Here is a 23,220-nt window from a genome sequence, read left to right on the forward strand (position 1 = left end):
AGAATTCTGGATGTTTGTGTTGGTGAAAGTTTTCACCGAATAAAAGGCAAAAGCTGAAGGGATTTTCATTCCTGTCAGGAACATAGCTGTCATTGGTTCAATAGGTGGCGAGAGGCCTGAAGGAACCCACTGAACTCTGATTATAGCTGAAATGTATTATTTAAACCAAAGGGCCAATATCCATCCTTGTACTACAGCCCATAACACACTGGCTAGGCTATTGATTTCTTTATACTTCAGAAATTCCCCTAGTACTGAAATGCCCAGACTCCTTTCAAGGAAACCCTGGGCCATAATCCAAGCAAGGTAAATTTCCCCACTGTCTCTGATAGGAGTAAAAGACACTCATTTATAGAGACCCCATTGCACCTGATTAACCATTGACAGCTACGCCCCTGACCCACACATGTTTAAGCAAATACAGTGTTGACAGTAGACTTCCCTTAGAGGTCGCAACTACCGTCACAATGAACAGCGGCATTATAATTTTCAGCTGTGCTTTGCCTAAAGCTAAGCTGGAAGGGCAATCATGCTGTTTCAATACAGCAAAACATTAAAAAGAAAATTGAAAATTAAGTAGGAAAAATTGTGAATTTGTTAGCGAAACAATTTTTCCTATTTCCAACAATTGGAACTATTCCTAAACATGTTTCCATACTACTCAGATTTTTAACACAGCAAACGCTCCCTGCATATCTGATGAAATTCCAGGCAGGGTTTAGCATCCCATGAAACACCACAGAGAATCAATCACACATTGGTTTGTGGTACCAAGGGGATTACCTTTTAGAAAAGTGACTGATTAGGAGCAAAGCAATGTGGCTGGCCTTGCATGTCTCACAAAAAAGACATTTAAAGGCCGAAAGGAATTCCACATCCTTTTAGGTTACTTTTTTCACCAGCTATTTTCTCACGCTTTTGCATATCTTTTTTTTTTTTAAGCCACGCACTGAGAAACCAGTATCTGGAATATGCATCGTGGGTTTCTAAAAATGAAAAGAAATTGGATCTGGCGAGCACTTACTCGACAGGCAGATATGATACATGGGAATAAGGTGCACTGTCTGCCCTGTGATAGATTAAACTACTTTGTAGGAAAATTACTGTGAGCCAGTCCCTGCTACCTCCTTGGCTATATCTTTAATAAAAAAAACCTCTTCCATATTCAGGAGAGCGGCTTGCAGTACACAATATGCAGGGAGCGGAGAGGACTGCTATTTCTCACAGCACAGCACAGCACGCTTTGTAATCTTGAACTGGAGGCTTTCGGCCATTTTGTGTCTCTTTATTGTAGGGGGGTGGGGGGGGGGGGGGGGAGAGTGTTCTTTCAAAGCAGTGGCAGGCGGGCATGAAAAACATGCTCTCTTTTTGTTTTTGTCTTTCAGTCCAGTCTTCTAGATGTTAGACAAGCTGCCAACACTATGACCCTTTCAGGAGGCGAAAGACTCGTGATTCTCTCCATGCAGGTGGTCTTGCAATGCACTGCCTTATTTTACTTCTCCTTAATACTTTGCCCACCTTGGTGGTGAACTGTGCCTGCACAAACGGCACAGAAGAAGCCAAGATAATAACCGAGTGGAAGCGTGAAAGGCTTTTAGGAAGGTCGTCCTAGGACAGCATGCAGCTGGGGATCAGCCAGGTCCTTTGCCAATATAGCCGCGTATGTCCATGCCACCGTTCACCCATAGGTGGCACTGCATGGCCAGCCAGCGTGAAGAGGCGTACAAGTGGTAAATCAGCGAACTTCTCTGTGTGCAAGACGTTTCCCACGCCTGCGCAATTCAGAAAGGGGCAATGACGACACACCATACTATTAATACGTGCAACAGGGACCGTTTGAGTCTCAGACATGAGTTCTTTGCGGCGCCTTTTTTAAAGATGTCGAAATGCTAAGTTTAGCCGCAGGAGATTGGATAGGAAGTGTGAACAGCGGCGTTTTGTGCTGTGTCGCAGTTTGCCTGCTGTCATCTGATGGCAGCCCTTATGGAGATGCTTTTTCAGTACCGTTAGAGCCTTTCATTTGAATAGCAGTTTCATGACAAACCAGTTATATTCAGTCTTGTCTTTTGTGCTTGACTGAAAAAGGGCAATCACGGGAGGCTGATAAGGCAACAATGGCGGTGATAACGGCATTCCTAGCGACCTGTGGCATTCTGCACTGGCTGTGCAAGAAAGCCTTTTTACTGGGCTTTTCATCCGCGAACGGGCCTAGCCTTGAGAATAGCTCTTGAACGGCCGCACATAGCTGTATCCTTTCTCGCCTTATGTTCTATTTTCTTTTCTTTTTCCGAGCACTGGGAACTTAGGGCGCATGAAAGCACGCCAGTGTCACGCAGTGGGTCCCAAAGAAAGACACATTCTACCTGTTTCTTTATTCACCGTCTTGAGATAAACTATTGGGTTTCAGGGCAGCTTTACAAGACTACAAGCTGTGTAAGTAAGGCCTCGCGAGCACTCTAAAGGTAATACCTACTAACTAAAGACGCACTTAAATGCATTCATATAGAGCCTCTTTGGAGAAGGTTTACGTCTTTGCATGTCTAATTGACTGAAGTGACAAGGAAAACTACTCAGAGAACATGTCTTTCTTTCGGTCGTTAGTCACATCTTTGATGAGAGGGTTCAAAACGTAAGGAGGACATCATCCCTTTGTTTTGGTGCCATGACCAAAAACAACCTCTGATAGAGAATAAGTCTGGCTTTAATATGCTAACGTGCATAAATCTTGTTTACACACCTTTTTTTACATAAATGCTGTTAACGCATTTTGCCTCTTTTGGCTTTGCTAATGGAGTTGGGGGAGGGGGGAAGGAGGGCGAGAGAACTGCAAAAAGTGTTGCTTTTTGCATAGAAAGTATTTAGGAGATAAATAATTGAGAAAGTGACAGTGTGTGTGATGACTGAGCGTACTTTTCAAATGTAATGTTACTTTCACACACCCACATTGAAGCCTAGTCATTCTGCCAACAGGGATCAATTCAATGGTACCAGATGGGTAGAAACCTGACCGATAGGTGCTGAGTAGGATCACAGTATTAAAAACCTCTTCCAGGTTCAGGTTTGACTTCGTTTGCTGCACAGTGATAATCACTTGCTGACTCGTGGTGCATAGCTTTTGAAACTGGGCAAGTATCACCCTTGCAAAGATTCCAGGGAATAATCAGTGGCTGTGACTTTATGGAGTAAGCAAGTCATGTCCAATTTCAAGTTTTTTGAGAGGCTGAATATAGATGTGATCTGTATGACCATGGGGTGACCATGCCACCTGACAGGGTGGTGAGGGGGAGAGTTGTGTTACATAAATTAGAGGGTGAGGCAAATGGATCACGACCAGAGCTCATCAGTCACCAGCATTAGACTGATTGACTCAATAATTTTTTATTTTTTTTTTCAGATTTTTCTTGTAGGAAGAGTGAGAGGAAGAGAAAGAAGCACAAACAGAATTTCACAGATGTATCCTGCCTCGGAGAATATTTTTCAAAGTCACAATCACTTCTTTTCATTGTTTCCCCTGATATCTTCTTCTTCAAAACATAAAATGGCCAGAATCATGGGTGCAGATTGCCTGTGATAGACCTATGTATCAGTGATCTGTCAGTCAATCCTTAGTCCACAGGATCAGTTTTTATTGTTTGTAACGTTCCCTTCTTTCACTTATTTGAACGACTTTAAATGAAATGTTTCCACGAATGTTTGATCCGAATAACTTTGACTCATTTTGGTGAAGGATTTATCAAGAGACCATCAATGGTGGGACAAATCACATCGGAGTGACCCTGAAAAGTGTTTTTTTCTCATTAAAATTTAACCATGAAATATGTTGCCAGTGACACACAAACGACCCCAACAGATCAACATCATGTCCGATTACTGAATCTGAAGAGGCTATCTGGTCGGATGATCTCATATGAAAATGTTCTGTCGATCTGCCACTGTACCCTGTTCTGAATTTCAGAGCTGTTAGGCTATGCAAGGTCCTCAAGGTAGCACACCTTAACATCTAGATGGACCAAAACATACTCAACGAGACTGAGAATAGACTTTTCTTCAGAAAAAAAGTTTTCTGAAATTAATACAGTGAAGAAACAGCCTTTTAGAGTCCACATCTGTGCAATTGGTCAATGCTTCCAAACTGAGAATTGTAGGGAGTATGATGTAAGGTCCATATTGCAAACTGAGGGTATTATATGCACCACGGACGCCATGCTCTTAAAGCCCTACCAATAAATAAAATGCACAGAACATGCTTTAAGGACATGTCATGCACAGTAGATACATGGCCTAAGATCATACCCTTCATGATTTATGAAAATGGCATGACTGCAGGTGTTAGACTTGGCATCCTTTGCGTAGTGTCCCCTGGTGTTTCCCTGGTTGTTGATGTGTGCTGGACTCTGTTTTTGCTGTTTTTGTTACTGTGGGCACTTTACCACTGCTATCCAATGCTAAAGTGCAAGTGCTCCTATGTAAAATGTATGTGTAATTGGATTTCCATGATTGCCATATTTGATTTACTGGTAAGTCCCTAGTACAGTGCACTAGAGGTGCCCAGGACCTGTAAATCAAATGCTACTAGTGGGCCTGCAGCACTGGTTGTGCCACCCACCTTAGTAGCCCTGTAAACATGGCTCAGACCTGCCAGTGCAGTGTCTGTGTGTGCAGATTTTGACTGCCAATTCGACTTGGCAAGTGTACCCACTTGTCAGGCTTAAACCTTCCTTTTTCTTACATGTAAGACACCCCTAAGGTAGACCCTAGGTAGCCCCATGGGCAGGGTGCAGTGTATGTTTAAGGTAGGACATATACTAATGTGTTTTATTTGTCTTGGCAGTGAAATACTGCCAAATTCGTTTTTCACTGTTGCAAGCCCTATCTCTCTCTTAGGTTAACACGGGGGCTGCCTTTAAAAAATGATTAAAGCGTAGATTCCCTTTGGGAACAGATAGACATTGGAGTTTGGGGTCTCTGAGCTCACAATTTAAAAATACATATTTTAGCAAAGTTGGTTTTGAGATTGTGTGTTTGAAAATGCCACTTTTGGAAAGTGGGTATTTTCTTGCTTAAACCATTCTGTGACTCTGTCTGTTTGTGGATTCCCTGTCTGGGTCAGTTTGACAGTTGGGCTGTTTGCACCTCTCTCTAGACAGTGACACAAAGGGAGCTGGGGTGTATCCTGCATATCCTGATGAGCCATCTGTGCTAGGAGGGAGGAGAGGAGTAGTCACTTACACCTGAAAGGGATGTGCCTGCCCTCACACAATGCAGTCTCCAACCCTGTGGTGTGTGTCTGGGGCCTGGCATGGGCAAGGCAGGATTTCACAAACAAGAGAGACTTTCCTTTGAAGTAGGCCTACTTCAAAGGCCAAAATAGGTATAAGAAGAGCACCGCAAACCACAGACTTTAGATCACTTCTGGACATCAAGAGTAACTTCTGCCTGGAGAAGAGCTGAAGAGCTGAGGAGAAGTGCTGTCCGGCCAGTGACTGTGCTTTGTGGAGCTATCCTGCAGTTGCTGCTTCTGCCTGTGCAAGAGGACAAAGACTGGGCTTTGTTGTGCATCCCTGCTTGTGAAGAAGTCTCCAAGGGCTTGTCCTGAGCTTGTCTCCTGTTGTTGAAGTCTCCGGGCCATCAAAGACTTCTCCTGCCAGCACCTGGACTCTCTGCTGAGACTCCTGCCCTGCCAAGTGGTGCCCTATCTAGTTCCTGGGGCCTTGGAAGGTGAAGCTGGCAGACCAAGAATGAAAGTCCATGCACAGACCGCCATGCGGGGAAAATATCGATGCACCTTCCGAGACGCGGCTGAAAAACGACATGCCGCCGGCTTCGCGGCAGAAATTGAAGCTCCACCGGCATCGCTGGTGGAAGATCGACGCACGCAGCTGGAGAAACACTGTGCAACGCCCGGTGACGGAGGCCGATAACGTCACAACCCACATTGTGCTGTTTTGCTGACACCGTGCACCAGGATGTTTGACGCAAACACTGCTGGGTGCAGAACAAGGATGCAACGCCTGCCCGGACCCGAGTGCTTTCCTGGGTTGACGCATCGCCCTCCTGCGGAGAGGAAAAATGACGCACGCCGACCCGACCGGAGAAGGAGAAACAACGCACGGTCTCGCTTGCGGGTGAGAAATCGAGGCATCGCTAACCTTTTTATACGCACACTGACCGTGCATGTTATTTTGATGCTACCCAGGTACTTTTCAAAGCTAACAGTGTTTTTACGGTTTACTAAAGGATTTAAGACTCTATTGCTTTTAAAATTAATGACTTGACTTGTGTATGTTGGATTTTTGTAGTTTTGGTCTTGTTTTGTTTAGATAAATATTTCCTATTTTTCTAAACCTGTGTTGTGTCATTTTGTAGTGTTTTCACTGAGTTACTGTGTGTGTTGGTACAAATACTTTACACCCAGACCCTGAAGTTAAGCCTGCCTGCTTGTGCCAAGCTAACAAGGGGGAGAGTGGGGGTTAACTGAGGGTCATTTTCCTTTACCCTGACTAGAGTGAGGGTCCTTGCTTGGACAGGGGGTAACCTGACTGCCAACCAAAGACCCCATTTCTAACATTGGTGATCAGCGGTAGGGATTGGGCTTGTATTTGTACTTGACATACAGTGATTAAGTGTACACTACTGTTTTCAGTGCAGGACACTACGTGGCCACATACTACTTGTCTTGTGATTTAGCCTTTTCTCTTTTTTGGATTTTTCCCTACTTCAGTTTTGTGGTAATGCTTGATTGACTTTTGAACGTCATTGGGGACTTGTTTTCTGCCTTTGGAACTTTGCACTTCTGTTGACTTTTTCACCATGTCTCAGTCTGGAGATGCATCAGCTGGAGCTGCTTTTGATTTAGGGAAACTGGAGAGTTACATAGTGACCCAATTTAAACAGTTCTGTAAGGATCTTGCCTGCCCCATTAAGAGCTCTGCCAGGAAGGAGGAGCTGCAAAAGGCACTGAAGGCCTGGGTGACACCCAAGGAAGCTAAGGGGCACACAGGAGATGAGGATGAGGGTGAGGAGGAGGAGGAGGTGCAGAGTATTCACAATGGTATTGTGGGTGGGCCTGTTCTGTCAGGGGGGAGGATCTCCAGGGCAGGGAGCAGTGTCTCATCTAGGGGTCTGGCTCCTGAAGAGTTGCAGGACAGACAGGCAGAGAGGGCTTACCAGTTGGAGTTGGAGAAAATGAGGATGGCCATAGAGGAGAAAAAGTTATTGTTGGCTCATGAGCTCAGCTTGAGGGAGCTGGATCAGAGGAGCCAGTCTAGTAAGGATGGTGGCAGCAACAGTGCAGCCTGAGAGGAGGGTGCACATTCCTAAGGACCTTGTGAAGGATTTCAAGAGGGTGGATGACTGTAGGAAGTTGGCTCTGTATGTACTATTTCAAAGTAAGAAATAGTGTGCACAGAGTCCAAGGGTTCCCCTTAGAGGTAAGATAGTGGCAAAAAGAGATAATTCTAATGCTCTATTTTGTGTTAGTGTGGTCGAGCAGTAGGCTTATCAGAGGGTAGTGTTAAGCATTTGTTGTACACACACAGGCAATAAATGAGGAACACACACTCAAAGACAAATTCCAGGCCAATAGGTTTTTATATGGAAAAATATATTTTCTTAGTTTATTTTAAGAACCAAAGGTTCAAGATTTACAAACAATACTTTAAATGAAAGGTATTTTACTCAGGTATTCTAAGAACTTTGAATAATCACAATAGCATGTACAGTTTTGACAACAATGGCAATAAGCTATTTTGAAAGTGGACACTGCAAAAATCAACAGTTCCTGGGGGAGGTAAGTAAATGTTAAGTTCACAGGTAAGTAAAACACTTACAGGGTTCAAAGTTGGGTCCAAGGTAGCCCACCGTTGGGGGTTCAAGGCAACCCCAAAGTTACCACACCAGCAGCTCAGGGCCGGTCAGGTGCAGAGGTCAAAGTGGTGCCCAAAACACATAGGCTTTTATGGAAATAGGGGTGCCCTGGTTCCAGGCTGCCAGCAGGTAAGTACCCGTGTCTTCGGAGGGCAGACCAGGGGGGGTTTGTAGGGCACCGGGGAGGACACGAGCAGGCACAGAAAGTACACCCTCAGCGGCACAGGGGCGGCCGGGCGCAGATTGCAAACAGGCGTCGGGTTTCCAATAGGAATCAGTGGGGAGACCCAGGGGTCTCTTCAACGATGCAGGCAGGCACAGGGGGGGCTCCTCGGGGTAGCCACCACCTGGGCTGGGCAGAGGTTCGCCTGGGGGTCACTCCTGCACTGGAGTTCGGTTTCTTCAGGTCCTGGGGGCTGCGGGTGCAGTGTGGTTTCCAGGTGTCGGGTTCCTTGAAGCAGGCAGTCGGGGTCAGGGGGAGCCTCTGGATTTCCTCTGCAGGCGTCGCTGTGGAGGCTCAGGGGGGTCAACTCTGGCTACTCATGGGCTTGCAGTCCCCGGGGAGTCCTCCCTGTAGAGTTAGTTTTCCGCAGGTCGATCCGGGGGCGTCGGATGAAGAGTGGCACTCTGATGCTCATTGTAGGTCTTGCCTAAATGTATTGGGAAATGTAAGGGTCCCCTCCAACCTTTTCCTGTTGTTAGTACCCCTTTTGAAAGTGTTGGTATTGACATTGTGGGGCCTCTGGATCCCAAGACAGCCATAGGCAACAGGTTTATCTTGGTCTTTGTGGACCATGCCACCTGGTACCCAGAAGCCATTCCTTCAAGATCAATCACTGCCCCCATGGTGGGCTGTGCCGTGATGGGAGTTTTTACCCGCATGGGGTTCCCCAAGGAAGTGGTGTCCGATAGGGTCACCAACTTCATATCAACATATATGAAGTCTCTGTGGAAGGTATGTGGGGATAACCTACAAGTTCACCACACCTTACCACCCCCAAAGCAATGGTCTGGCTGAGAGATTCAACCGCACCTTGAAAGGTATGATCATGGGCATGTCAGAGCCCCTAAGGCAGAAGTGGGACATCCTCTTGCCATGCCTTTTGTTCGCTTACAGGGAGGTGCCTCAAAAGGGATTTGGGTTTAGTCCCTTTGAGCTGATCTTTGGCCACCCTGTGAGGGGACCTTTAAGTATGGTAAAGGAGGCTTTGGAAAAAGCTCCTAGTAAACCCCACCACCCAGGATGTATTCAGTTACATGCTGGCTCTGAGAAACCAGACTGCCCACTTCAGGAGTCTCGCACAGGAGAACCTAGAAGCAAGTCAGGAGGATATGAAACACTGGTATGACCAGAATGCCACGTTGGTCGAGTTTCGATCTGGTAAAAAAGTGTGGGTGATGGCACCAGTGGAGCCTAGGGCGCTCCAGGACAATTGGACTGGACCATTTGAGATGGTGGAGCACAAGAGTGAAGTCAGCTACCTGGTGAACTTGCAGACTCCCAGGAACCCTTTAAGGGTCCTGCATGTTAACCGGCTCAAGACACACTTTGAGCGGACTGAGTTGTCATTGCTCCTAGCCACAGATGATGGGGTAGAGGAGGAGAGTGAGCCTCTTCCCAACTTTCTGTGTGCAGGAGAGAAAGATGGGTCTGTGGACAGAGTGAACATCTCCCCCTCCCTTACTACATAGCAGCAGAGGGACTGTCACCAGGTGTTGGGACAGTTCGTCTCACTGTTTTCCTTGATCCCAGGGATCAAACACTTGTGCACACATGATGTGGACATTGGGGACAGTACACCCATTAAACAAAAAGTTTACAGGGTGACTTACAAGGTCAGGGCTAGCATCAAGGATGAGGTATCCAATATGTTAACCCTTAGGGTTATTGAGCATTCCAGCAGTCCTTGGGCCAGCCCTGTGGTTTTGGTCCAAAAGGCTGCTGCTCCTGGTGCCACACCAGAACTCTGGTTCTGCATGGAGTACCGGGGTCTCAATGTGGTTACTAAAACTGACACGCAACCCCTCCCCCGAGCTGACGAACTCATAGATCGGTTGGGAGCTGCCAAATACCTCAGCACGTTTGATTTAACGTCTGGGTATTGGCAGATTGCCTTGTCTGAGGTGGCCAAGGAGAAGTCTGCATTTTCTACCCTAGATGGGCACTTTCAGTTTACGGTGATACCATTTGGGATGAAAAATGCTCCTGCCACCTTTCAGAGGTTGGTCAACCAGGTGTTGGCTGAGCTGGATGAGTTCAGTGCCGCCTACCTAGATGACATTGCTGTCTTCAGTTCCACATAAGAGGAACATTTGCAACACCTCTGCAAAGTGTTGGTGGCCCTGCAAAAGACAGGCATCACTATTAAGGCAAACAAATACCAAATAGTGCAGGGTTCTGTGGTGCACTTGGGACAAAAGGTGGGGAGTGGCCAGGTGGCACCCCTACAGCCAGAGATTTATACCATTCTGGCTTGGGAGCCCTCCAAGACTCAGACTGAAGTGAAAGCCTTTTTAGGTCTAACAGGATATTATAGGAGGTTTGTCAAGGGGTATGGCACAATTGTTGCTCCCTTGACTGAGTTGACTTCCAAAATGTAGCCCAAAAAGGTGATCTGAACTGAGTCTTGCCAGACGGCTTTTGATGCCCTGAAGGCTGCCATGTGCACAGCACCTGTGCTGAATGCACCTGACTATTCCAAGGAATTTGTTGTGCAACAGACACCTCAGAGCATGGTATTGGAGCAGTACTCTCACAGCTTAATGAAGAGGGCCTAGATCAATCTGTAGCCTTCATTAGCAGGAGGTTACTTCCCAGGGAACGTAGGTGGAGTGCCATAGAGCGTGAAGCTTTTGCTGTGGTTTGGGCGCTGAAGAAGCTAAAACCCTACTTGTTTGGGACTCACTTCCGAGTTCAGACTGACCACAAGCCCCTCAGATGGCTAATACAGATGACAGGTGAGAATCCAAAACTGTTGAGGTTGTCCATTTCCCTACAGGGAATGGACTTTACGGTGGAACACCGCCCTGGCACAGAACACGCCAATGATGATGGTCTGTCCAAATTCTTCCGCCTTAGTGATGAGAACTCACATGAGGTTGGGTAATTGCTCTTCACTTTCAGCTGGGGGTCACGTGTAAGACTTGGCCCTAACTTTTTGCCTCTGTTTCCCTGGTTGTTGATGTGTGCTGGACTCTGTTTTTGCTGTTTTTGTTACTCTGGGCACTTTACCACTGCTATCCAGTACTAAAGTGACAGTGCTCCTATGTAAAATGTATGTGTAATTGGATTTCCATGATTGGCATATTTGATTTACTGGTAAGTCCCTAGTACTGTGCATCACAGGTGCTACTAGTGGGCCTGCAGCACTGGTTGTCCCACCCACCTTAGTATCCCTGTAAACATGGCTCCGACCTGCCAGTGCAGTGTCTGTGTGTGTAGATTTTAACTGCCAATTCGACTTGGCAAGTGTACCCACTTGTCAGGCCTAAACCTTTCCTTTTCTTACATGTAAGACACCCCTAAAGTGGACCCTAGGTAGCCCCACGGGCAGGGTGCAGAGTCTGTTTAAGGTAGGACATATACTATTGTGTTTATATGTCCTGACAGCGAAATACTGCCAAATTAGTTTTTCACTGTTGCTAGGCCTATCTCTCTTATAGGTCAACGTGGGGGCTGCCTTTAAAAAACGATTAAAGTGTAGATTCCCTTTGGGAGCAGATAGACGTTTGAAGTTTGGGGTCTCTGCGTTCACAATTTAAAAATGCATCTTTTAGTAAAGTTGGTTTTGAGATTGTGTTTAAAGATGCCACTTAAAGAAAGTGGGCATTTTCTTTCTTAAACCATTCTGTGACTCTGCCTGTTTGTGGATTCCCTGTCTGGGTCAGTTTGACAGTTGGGCTGTCAAACTCTTTTTAGACAGTGACACAAAGGGAGCTGGGGTGCAGCCTGCATATCCTGATGAGCCATCTGTGCTAGGAGGGAGGGGAAGAGTGGTCACTCATAAATTTAAAAAAGTGCCCATACTAAGTATACTACAAGCATAGAGCAGCCAAAGCCAATGCACACGCACTGAGCAATACTTGCTGAGCAAGACACATGTCAGAAGGTCATGCTGTTTCCACAGCATATTTAGGGCCTGGCATAGCAAGTAGAACTGTCACACTAAATCATTACAAAAACAATAAACTCTCAGAACAAACCTTTCGTTAATATACACTAATGTTCTCTTTTAAGAAAAGCTATCAGCCAGCATAAAAAGTCACAAATGCTGTGAAAGAAAGTCAGTTGTCAAAATGTCAATATAAAAACGTACATTATCCCAGACTGAGCAATCTACGTGAACTGTACAACATTCACTCACTTTAACTTGAACTGCTCATGACGTTGCACATGACATCACTGATGACGTCAGGAAAATGCATAATCGATGACATCACTAGTAGCATCACATAAATTCCCTAGTGATATTATCAAACGGCCTCACTTTATGCAGCATGAGAATTCACTGCTTAAATATACAGTATAATGGCAAAGTGTGGGCACTGTTTTGGCACATGATCACACTTTTTGGGTGTGTGGTGGCTTTTAGTATCAATATATTGTGTGTAAGGGCAAGTTATGAATGACAAAGGAAACCATGCCTTTCATCTCTGAGGACACTGAGGACACTGGGTTGTACCTGAGACCTATTAAAATATTAACAGTTAGCCACATGCGAGTTTGCAGTATCAATGTGGGGCAGCCTGGCCTACTGTTACTGTTAGTTAGGAAACTGTTGATGCAGGGTAAATCATCCATTCAGTTTTCAGTTTCAGTCAAATTTTATGCTGCATTGATGTTATGAATTCTTTTTCCATGGGCATTATGGCCGTCATTACAACCCTGGCGGTCGGTGTTAAAGCAGAGGTAATACCGCCAACAGGCCGGTGGTAAAAAAAAAAGAATCATGACCATGGCGGAAACCACCAACACAAACAGCTACTTTAACATTCCGACCACCACGGCAGTAGCAACAAACACCGCGGCGGTAACTGCCCACAGACAGGCGGAAGACAGTGTACCTCCCACATTATTACAAGGCACCAATCTGCCAGCTTTTCTGGGGTGGTACCAACGCCATCAAAAGCACGGCAGAAATAGTCTTTGGGACGGAAACCACTTACCTCTTGACACTCAATGAAGAACCAGGACGCCAGGGAGCCCGAGCTGCAGGTCCTGCCGATGCTGGTCTACCTCCTCATCTACCAGGAACATCAAAAACAGCGGCGACGACCACAGTGAGTACTGCACCTAGTACACAGGGGAGGGGGGGAGAAAAAAGAGAGTGACACACACACGCAACACCTCCACCCCTCACTCACAACAACATACACACAACCACATGCAGCAACATTACACTTACACCCGGTAATCCCCTGGAAGAACGCAAGGACCAAATGAAATGATTGTAAAAAGTATAATAATAGAAAATTCAGATAGGGCATGATAACTTGAAATGATCAGTATATACAAATATTTACAGCAAGTACACAAGTCCGTATACTGTTCCATTAAATGTCCGTGGACCAGTGGTCCCAAAAAGCATGAGCGAAGCCCACACATGACACCTGCCTCAAAAAGGAGAGAACACTGCAGGGGCATCAGGTCGAAAAAAACACAGGCACCTCAGGGGAAGAGGAGGGGGGCACCTCAGCCGGATGATTGGACGACGCCACTGCTCCACGAGGTGGCTCCATGCCAACTGCCTGGTCCTGGGGAGTGCAAGGCCACAGTCTCTCAAGTGGGTGGTTTGCCCACTGCTTGGTCCTGGGGAGTGCAAGGCCACAGTCTCTCAAGTGGGTGATGTGCCCACTGCTTGCTCCTGGGGAGTGCAAGGATTCAGTCTCTCAAGAGGGTGGTTTGCCCACTGTTTGCTCCTGGGGAGTGCAAGGCCACAGTCTCTCAAGTTGGTGGATTGCCCACTGCTTGGTCCTGGGGAGTGCAAGGCCACAGTCTCACTAGTGGGTGGCTTCTCCACTGTTTCTGGAGGGGGCTTTGGGCCCAGAGTGCTTTATCCGGCCAAGGACTGAGGTTGTGGATGCTGTTCTCCACTGGTTCTGGAGGGGGCTTTGTGCCCAGAGTGCTTCATCCTGCCACGAACAGAGGTTGTGGATGCTGTTCTTCACTGGTTCTGGAGGGAGCTTTGTGCCCAGAGTGCTTTATCCTGCCAAGGACTGAGGTTGTGGATGCTGTTCTCCACTGGTTCTGTAGGGGGCTTGTTGCCCAGTGATGCTGCACCTGGTGTGTGGCAGTTCCCATTCCCTAACCTGGGTGTCTGAGCCACGAGATATTTAGGGAACAGGTAGCATGATACTCCATGGAGGCATAGACTGTTGTGAGGTGGATGGCTGTTGAGTGGGTGTGTGCCTGTGTTTGTGTACTTTGGAAGGAGGGCTCACAGACACTCTGAGGGAGGACACAGGGGACGTGTGCATGGTAGTGGGGGTGGTGATTGCATGTGAGTGGTGTGTGATGATGGGCGTGCTGGTAATGGAGGTAGTGGCTGAGGATGTAGTGCATGCATGTGTGAGTAGAGACTAGACTGGGAGGGAGGTGGAGGACGTGGAGGAGGGAGCCACAGTAGAGGCAGTGGATGTTGGTGTATCTGCATGGGTATGGTGCTTGTGTGAGTGCCTGTGGGATGTGTGGTGCTTATGTTTGCCAGAGCTACTTTCGTGTGTTGATGTGTGTGCATGCTGTTCTGATGGTGTGCTTGGGATAGGCTGAGGTAGAGGGGATTGAGTCTGGGTAGTGGAAGTAGGAGGGGGGAGGCTGGACACAGGGACAATGGCTGCCATCAGTGCTGAGGCCAGAGCTTGAAATGCTCTCTGTTGGGCCGGCACGCCAGAGTGAATGCCCTCCAGGTATGCATTTGTTTGTTGCAAATGCCTCTTGACACCCTAGATGGCATTCAAAATGGTTGACTGCCCAACAGTGAGGGATCTCAGGAGGTCAATAGCCTCCTCACTGAGGGCAGCAGGGCTGACTGGGCAGGGCCTGAGGTGTCTGGGGCGAAGGAGATGCCCACCCTCCTGGGTGAGCGGGCACGGGAAACACGCTGAGGGGCTGCTGGGAGGGCAGTGCTGGTAGGGGTGGTGGCGTCTGTACCTGCTGTTGCGGTGGGCGCAGAGGTGCCTGCCACCGCAAGGGATCTCCCATCAGAGGAGGAGTCGCTGTCGCTGGTGTCCCCTCCTGTCCCCGTCGTGGAGCTTCCCTCGCCCTCCGTGCCTTCAGACTCCGTACATTCACCTTCCTGGGCCATGTGGGTTGCAGCTCCCTCCTGCTCCGGTGCCACTGCTCCTCCGCCAGATGATGCTAATGCATACAAGGACAGGGTTACAAAACAAAAAGGAGGCAGGAAGACAGAGGAGACACATGGTCAATGCCAGTAACACCACTACCGTTTGCGGACACAACACACAGACAGCAGCCCTATGCACTAGGCCATGCACTAACAGTTCTTAGGAAAATCACCTGCCCATGGGAGAATATGCCTAAGCCCATTTGCTGCACACCTGGAACCCACAGGAGGCTGACTAGTTGTAGATGGCCACTACCACTATTAGGGTTGGAGTTCCACAGAGCCTGCCTAACAAGGTACCTACCCTACCAAGTTCGCCCTGGCCAAGGGGAACCCACAGCCCACTTCCCCCACCCAGACACCTCGTAAAGCGTGCAGAGTCAGCTGAAAGAGACTGTACTCACCCCCTTGTGGCTGCTGTGATGCCCTCAAGCGCCCATCCAACTCCGGATATGCCACCACCAGGATCCGGAACATCAGGGGGGTCATGGTGCGATGGCTGGGCCTCCACCATCTTTTTGCTCCAGCAGCGCAGTTACCTCTTTTCCCCTTGTCCCTCCTTAGAGGTCAGGCAGCCGTCATTTCAAGGGGGCACATGGTGGGGCACCTAACTGCGTCACAGCACTTTTGGGCAGGAATGCGGACAGACAGCGCCACACACAGATTAAATCACACTAGTGAAAAACACCCTTGTGCTACCTATGTGGTATATGACCCTCTGCTCAACCTTCTCCTCCATAGGGCACATCTGCTGGGGCAGATGATGAGATGGCGTCATCCTCCGGTGTATAGACACCTGGTGGACCTGCCGACAATGGAAGACAGACACATCATTATCACATACAGACTTGATCGTGCCACAATCCATGAACTGTGTGCCCAGTTGGAGCCAGACCTGATGTCAGCTATTTCCATTTCCTGGCCAGTGGTTCCTTTCAAACAACAGTGGCCATGGCATCAGGGATGTCTCAGCCAATGTTCTCTAATGTGTTGTCCAGAGTGTTGTCTACCCTGCTGAAACACATGCGCAGCTACATCGTTTTCCCCCAGGTGGAGGATTTGTCCACAGTGAAAGGTGACTTCTATGCCCTGGGACATATCCCCCACATCATTGGTGTCATTGATGGAACACATGTGGCATTTGTCCCACCCCGCAGGGATGAACAGGTGTACAGAAACCACAAAAGCTACCATTCCATGAATGTGCAGATGGTGTCTTTGGCAGACCAGTACATCTCCCATGTGAATGGCAAGTATGCTGGCTCAGTGCATAACGCTTACATTTTGAGGAATAGCAGCATCTCTTATGTGATGGGCCAACTCCAGAGGCACTGTGTGTGGCTAATAGGTGAGGCCAAGGTCCCCACACAGTTTGAATAGGTGTCTGGGTATGGGGTAGTCCCTAAGAGTTTGTGTATGTCTAACAGATGCCCCTCGATATTTGCAGGTGACTCTGGTTACCCCAACCTGTCATGGCTACTGACCCCAGTGAGGAATCCCAAGACAAGGGCAGAGGAACGCTTCAATGAGGCGCGTGGGTGAACTAGGAGGATTATAGAGCGGACTTTCGGCCTCCTGAAGGCCAGGTTCCGGTGCCTCCATCTGACAGGTGGCTCCCTATACTACTCACCGAAGAAGGTGTGCCAGATAATCGTGGCATGCTGTATGTTGCACAACCTAGCTTGGCGACGCCAGGTTCCTTTTCTGCAGGAGGATGTGCCTGATGTTGGTCTTGTGGCAGCTGTGGAGCCTGTGGACAGTGAAGAAGAGGAGGCAGAAGAAGAAGATATAGACAACCGAAACAACAACATCATGCAAGACTTCCAGTGAGACACAGGTAAGAGACTGGCATTGCTCCTCTCAATACAGACTACTGGAGGACATTGCATTAATCTGCCTTTTTACCTCTGTGTATGGCCCCTGACAGTTCACTTAGGCTTTCCTTTGAACAGATCTGGGTACCACAATCTGCCTTCTGCTATGTTTACTGCTGCCCAACAACTGTCATACTTTGGTATGTGCAAATGAACATTGCCATTGATATTTGTCAGAGAGGTTGTAATAACACGTTTGTGAAAGTACAGACTGACTCCAGATTGTTTTGGGATTCAAGGGTGTTTATTTAAATGCTAATCAGTGGATGGGTTTGTGGAAGGGGCTGGGGTGATGGTGGAGGAATGTCCATGGTAGATTCCAGTCTATTGGTATCACAGGTGCATTGTCCAAGGGGGCGTAGGAAGTGGAGTAATGGAAGTTCAATTAGGACAGGATGGCATAGTGGGACAGAGGGGTGACAATCAGGAGAGTACTATTTCTGGTGGGGGCCTTGGCAATGTTCTCTGTCTTGTGCCTGGATCGCAGGGACCGTCTGTGGGGTGGTTCTCCTTCTGCAGGGGGTGGGGTGCTGGTGGCCTGTTGGTCCTGTGGCGGGACCTCCTGTCCACTAGCGCCGGCGGAAGTGGAGGGCTGTTCATCGTTTGAGCTAGTGTCAGGGGCCCGGTGGTGGGCCACTGTCTCCCTCATGGTGTTAGCCATGTCTGCCAGCACCCCTGCAATGGTGACCAGGGTGGTGTTAATGGACTTCAAGTCCTCCCTGATCCCCAGGTGCTGTTCCTCCTGCAGCCGCTGGGTCTCCTGAAACTTGGCCAGTTCCGTGCCCTTGGTCGCCCGGGAATGGCGGTATGCTCCCATGATGTTGGAGAGTGCCTCATGGAGAGTGGGTTCCTTAGGCCTGTCCTCCCCCTGTCGCACAGCAGTCCTCCCAGCTTCCCTGTTGTCCTGTGCCTCTGTCCCCTGAACGGTGTGCCCACTGCCACTGACCCAAGGTCCCTGATCATCCTGGGTTAGTGGGTTTGCCTGGGGTCCCTGTAGTGGTGGACACACTGCTGATTGACGTGTCCTGGGGACAGTGGCATGGACCTGCTTGGTGGGTGCTGTGCTGGTGTTTCCTGAGGGGGGAGGCTCTGTGGTGGTTTGGTACTGTGGCAGGGGAACCGACTGTCCAGAGATCCCTGATGGGCCGGGCTGGTCATCTTGATCCAGGCGTGCATAGCTGCTGTTGTCACTGTGGGCCTCTTCTGTGGGGGGACTGGATATAGCTGGCACCTTCTGTCCGGTGATGTTGGGTATGGGTCCTGTTGCGGTGTAAATGCATAGTTATTGTATCTGTGTGTACCATCTTGTGCAATGTGTGAGTTTCCCTCTACTCCTGTGCTAGCATTATTGCCTGGGACCTTGTGTGAGGGGTGATTTTGTGGCCTGGGCGAGTCTCTCTACTGGACATGCTTTGGTGATGAGTGTCCATGCAGGTCTGTAATGGGTGTCCATGCATTGGTGTTACATGCAGGGCTTGGTATGGGATGTGGGGGTTGTGAAAGTGGGGTATCTGTGAGATGTTGGGGTGATGGGTGTGAGGGTAGGGGTAGGAGTTTGTGATGGCATGCAGGTAGGGCGGGGGAGATATAGTAGTAAAGATTTGCCTTACCAAAGTCCAGCTACTCCTGCGAGGCCCTCAGGATGCATGATCACCAAGACTTGCTCCTCCCATGTTGTTGGTTGTAGGGGAGGAGGTGGGGGTCCACCGCCAGTCCTCTGTATGGCTACCTGGTGTCTGGATACCACGGAACGCACCTTTCCCTGTAGGTCATTCCACCACTTCCTGATGTCATCCCGTGTTCTTGGATGCTGTCCCATTGCGTTGACCCTGTCGACAATTCTCCATCTTCCTTGCAATGGAGGTCTGCTGCACCTGTGATCCGAATAGCTGTGGTTCTACCCGGATGATTTCCTCCACCATGACCCTGAGCTCCACCTCAGAAAACCTGGGGTGTCTTTGAGGTGCCATAATGTGGTGTGGGTGATGTGTGAGGTGATGATTGTTGTGCTGTGTGATGTGTTGTGTTGGGGTGTGTTCTTTGAAGTGCGTGGATGTTGTATGAGTGATGGTGTTGTGTGTCTGTGGATGCTGGTGTTGTGTTTGCTATTCTCTCTATCCCTGCTTCTTCCCAAAAAGTCGTTGTAAGGGGTTGTGGGTGGGTGTTTTATAGTGGTGTGGGTGTGTGGCGTGTGTATGTGTGTCAGGTGTGTGTATTTTGAATTGTCCAATGTGGTTGTGTTTTGTAAGTGTGTGTGTATTTTGAGCTTGGCGGTGTGTACCGCCAATGGATTACCGCGGTTGAATGACCGCCGCGTTGATTCGTGGGTCGTAATAGTGTGGGCGTATTTCTGCTGGCGTAACGGTGTAGGTTTTGCTATCGCCAGTTTATCACTGATCTTTGGTGTGGTGAACTTGTGTGGGTGTCTGTATTGTGGTGGATTATGAGATGTGGGTCATATTACCTGTAGCGGATTTCCGCCGCAGCCACGGTATGTTGGCGGCCATCAGCACGGCGGTAAGTGGGATTTACCGCCAGGGTTGTAATGAGGGCCTGTCTCTTTCACAAAATATGTTATATTATATCACTATTAAGTTGCGTACCAGGAAAGGTAAAATGTTACAAACAACATTACATCTCAAATAAAATTTGGATAAACACATTTGAAGTCCAGCCATCAGGCTTGAGCCACATATTTTATTTTTGCAATATTGAAGACATCTGATGTTTTATGCCTAATCTAACTAAAACACTCTATTGAGGTAATTTCAGACACACTTCAAGCTTTTGATATAAGAGCCCGGTTCATTTCACATTGGTTACCAGGCCTCAAAGGGTACAGACACAATGGTCAGAGAAAGTAGGGGTTGAGGTCACACTTGATTCTTCTCCTTGCCTGCAAGAATTATAGTCTAGCATATATAGAGTCTACACTACCCAATAGTGGTTCCAGGGATACGTTTGGCACTTTGGGATACTGTTAATGCTAATGACTTAATTATAATTATTAATGAGTGTTTATGTGTTCTAATAATGAGTTTGTTAGAAACTGATTAACGTAGAAAAATGTATGTGCACGTTTGAAATTGTGACCTCAGAGAAAGGCCAGCAGAATTCACAAATTGTACTAAATAAGTGACTAGCATACATGAGAATATGGAAAACGTATAAAAATTATGCAATAATATGTCATATTGAGAGTTATAACCTATGTCTTGCAATAATTGTAGGCCTTAACGTAGCAAGTGTCTTGGCCTAGTGTTGCCAGGCCTCATGCAGAAAGCTGAATTTCTTAGCGTCTAATAGAAATGTGCTGACGAAATGAACTTACTGTGAACTGCTTATTGTTTTAATAAAATGCTTAACTAGACCTTTTTGTGAGAACCGACGGACAGGAGATGATGTTCTATTAATTGTAACGAATAAATGTATAAATTGCATGAGATATACCTTCCCAGGACTCGAACAATGAAGGCACTGACCGGAGAATAAGATGCAACATTTTTGATACCTGATGAGCCGGATGATAAGGAGATCGTAAAGCAGACCAATCAACGTCATGTGAACTGTGAAATATTAGAATACATAGATTTGGAATAGTACAACTATTGGGTAGAGTCATAACTTGTCATTAATTGACCAATTGGAAATTTGGGGGATAGTCTGGGTAACTTCGATATAACAACGTGACAGAGAGACGAGAGTTCAAATGTTAGATGCAGATGCTAGATGTTGGGGAGTGAGACTGCGAGATCACAGAGACAATTCGAGATTCTGTCATTGGGCTCATACACTTGAGAGCCTGATGTGATGCTGATCAACTGATGACCTGAAGACAAAGACTGACTCTGTTGCTGATCTATACCGAGGATAGGTAGATATGACAATGTGACTAAACTATAACATTGTGCCTTTCCTCTCTAGGTACCAACTGCGCTGTCTAAGTAGCCTTCTTAGTTAGATGTTTTCTAAATTCCTGTTTCTAAATTGTTTTTGCATGAAGTCCCACATGCTGATGCTAATCTGGGATAGATGAGGTTTTTCCTAAATGACGACTGACAGATTCAGAGTCAATTGATTGACGGACTGTTTTGCTGAACTCTATGAGTAGAAAATATCTATTGCCTTTGTTTCTTCTGTTGACTTTTGATAATGCATTAGAATATGCTTTGATGCAAGTTTTGATTAGATTATGTTTTTGCTGCCTTATAATGAACTAATACGGAATTTTGATAGAATTGAATTGCGTTGAATTAATCTCATGACTTAGGGGGTTATTCCAACTTTGGAGGAAGTGGTAATCTGTCCCAAAAGTGACAGTAAAGTGACGGATATACCACCAGCCGTATTACGAGTCCATTATATCCTATGGAACTCGTAATACGGCTGGTGGTAAATCCATCACATTTGGGACGGATTACCACCTCCTCCAAAGTTGGAATAACCCCCTTAGTATTGTAACTAATGGAAATAAAATCACTAAAACGTATAACGAGTTGTGGTTATTCATGGCTGAAAGGTCATGGAGTGACGTTCCATTGATTCATTATTAATGACAACTAATTTTTATTGAGTTTTGTTTATTGACTATTTGGAACACCGACCATACCCTAGCTAGGATACTCCATCCAAATCAAAATGTTCATCTACCTATGCGCGTCCCCTTGTAAGTTTACTTATTAGGGACCAGGCGCGCTAACAGTTTTTGGTAGCAGCTTGATGGTTAGTTTCCTTGGAAAACTAGTTAGGTGGTTATGGTGGTAGTTTAAGATTGGTTAGTTATTCATTATTGAGATTTGGATTTTGTTTTTCTGAAATGGCAATTGTAGCAAAGATGATGTCCCCTTAAGCCCAGAAATGACTTTCCCAGATCCCGCTAGTAAAGTTGGGTATGATCTTGGCGTTTTGTGATAGTGTGAAAGTGATAGGTTGCACTTACACAGCTTATGCAAATCACAGGTGAATTCTGACGTTTGTGAGGGAAATTAGGGCGTCTGCGTACTCCAGATGAAGTTTTAGTAGGAGTGTGCGTACTCCACAGTATGAGAGTAGGGAAGTTGTTGAACTTCAAATGTGTGTGGCGCCCTCTGCTCAAAAATTGACCACTTGGTTATATGTTGTAATCTGACTGGTTTAGTAGGTTGATCGGGCATGGTCAACAAGTCAGTGTGAGAGTTAAAGTGGACAAGAGAAAATTTAAACTGAGATTTGGTGAGTCCTATGTGCACCAGGACAGACCCATTGATCAGTTGAGAGTAAAATTTATGGGTTAAATTTTGCTTGCGAATGTGGGAGACTAAGAAAGAGGAATAGCTGCATGAGCAAAACGGCCATCAGGGAAAATCCGTAAGATCTTTGAAGAGATCGTTTTACCTTCCTGTAGTAAACCGGCAGATATGTTTTTGGTTATTGGTTTGGTTAGTGCTCGCAATAATTTGCATTAGTTTTGTGTGAATTGAATTTTGGGAGGACGAGCCACAAGACTTTGTCAGCCGCAGTGTGCGAGTGTGACGTCAGTGGAGCCGCGCTGGGATAGGTTGGTTAGTGAGAAAGGGTCGCGCATGGACTGGTAGCCGTCTGTGAGAGACAATTGGTTGAGAACGTGGGTGAAGTGAATCTTGGGAGTAAAAGTAATTTCCTGATTCGATTTGAACATCCAAAAGTAGAAAAGATGAATTTTTTCAAAGCGTTCAAGAGTGCCTTGAAGGGAGATACATACATTAAGGCGACTGTGAGGAAGCCTACCCCACCGGAAACTTTTCCGGCTTATATTGTGATGGAAGAGCGAGGTGTTGCACCATGTCATTGGATAAAGCAATGGTGCAAATTGACAGAGAAACAAGGAGCTTTATCATTTCCTGAACATGGAACGTTTAATCTGAGAATTTTAGATCAGTTGCGGATGGCGTATGAAACAAGGCCCCTTCCGAGACCGGCACAGTTTGGGGCATTAGCAGTTTGGGAGCTGATAGCGAGACAGCAGCAGGAAATAAAGTTTCAGAGTGGAATAAGAAAGGTAGAGAAGTTTCTAGCGGAAGCGAGATGGGATTGGGAACAGAAGAATTGGAGAACAGTGACATTGCAGGATGTTAAGTTGTTTCCTGCTATCACAGATGAAGATGAGATGGATGGGAAAA

This window comes from Pleurodeles waltl, chromosome 5 (assembly GCF_031143425.1).
Source record: "Pleurodeles waltl isolate 20211129_DDA chromosome 5, aPleWal1.hap1.20221129, whole genome shotgun sequence".
Lineage (NCBI taxonomy): Eukaryota > Metazoa > Chordata > Amphibia > Caudata > Salamandridae > Pleurodeles > Pleurodeles waltl.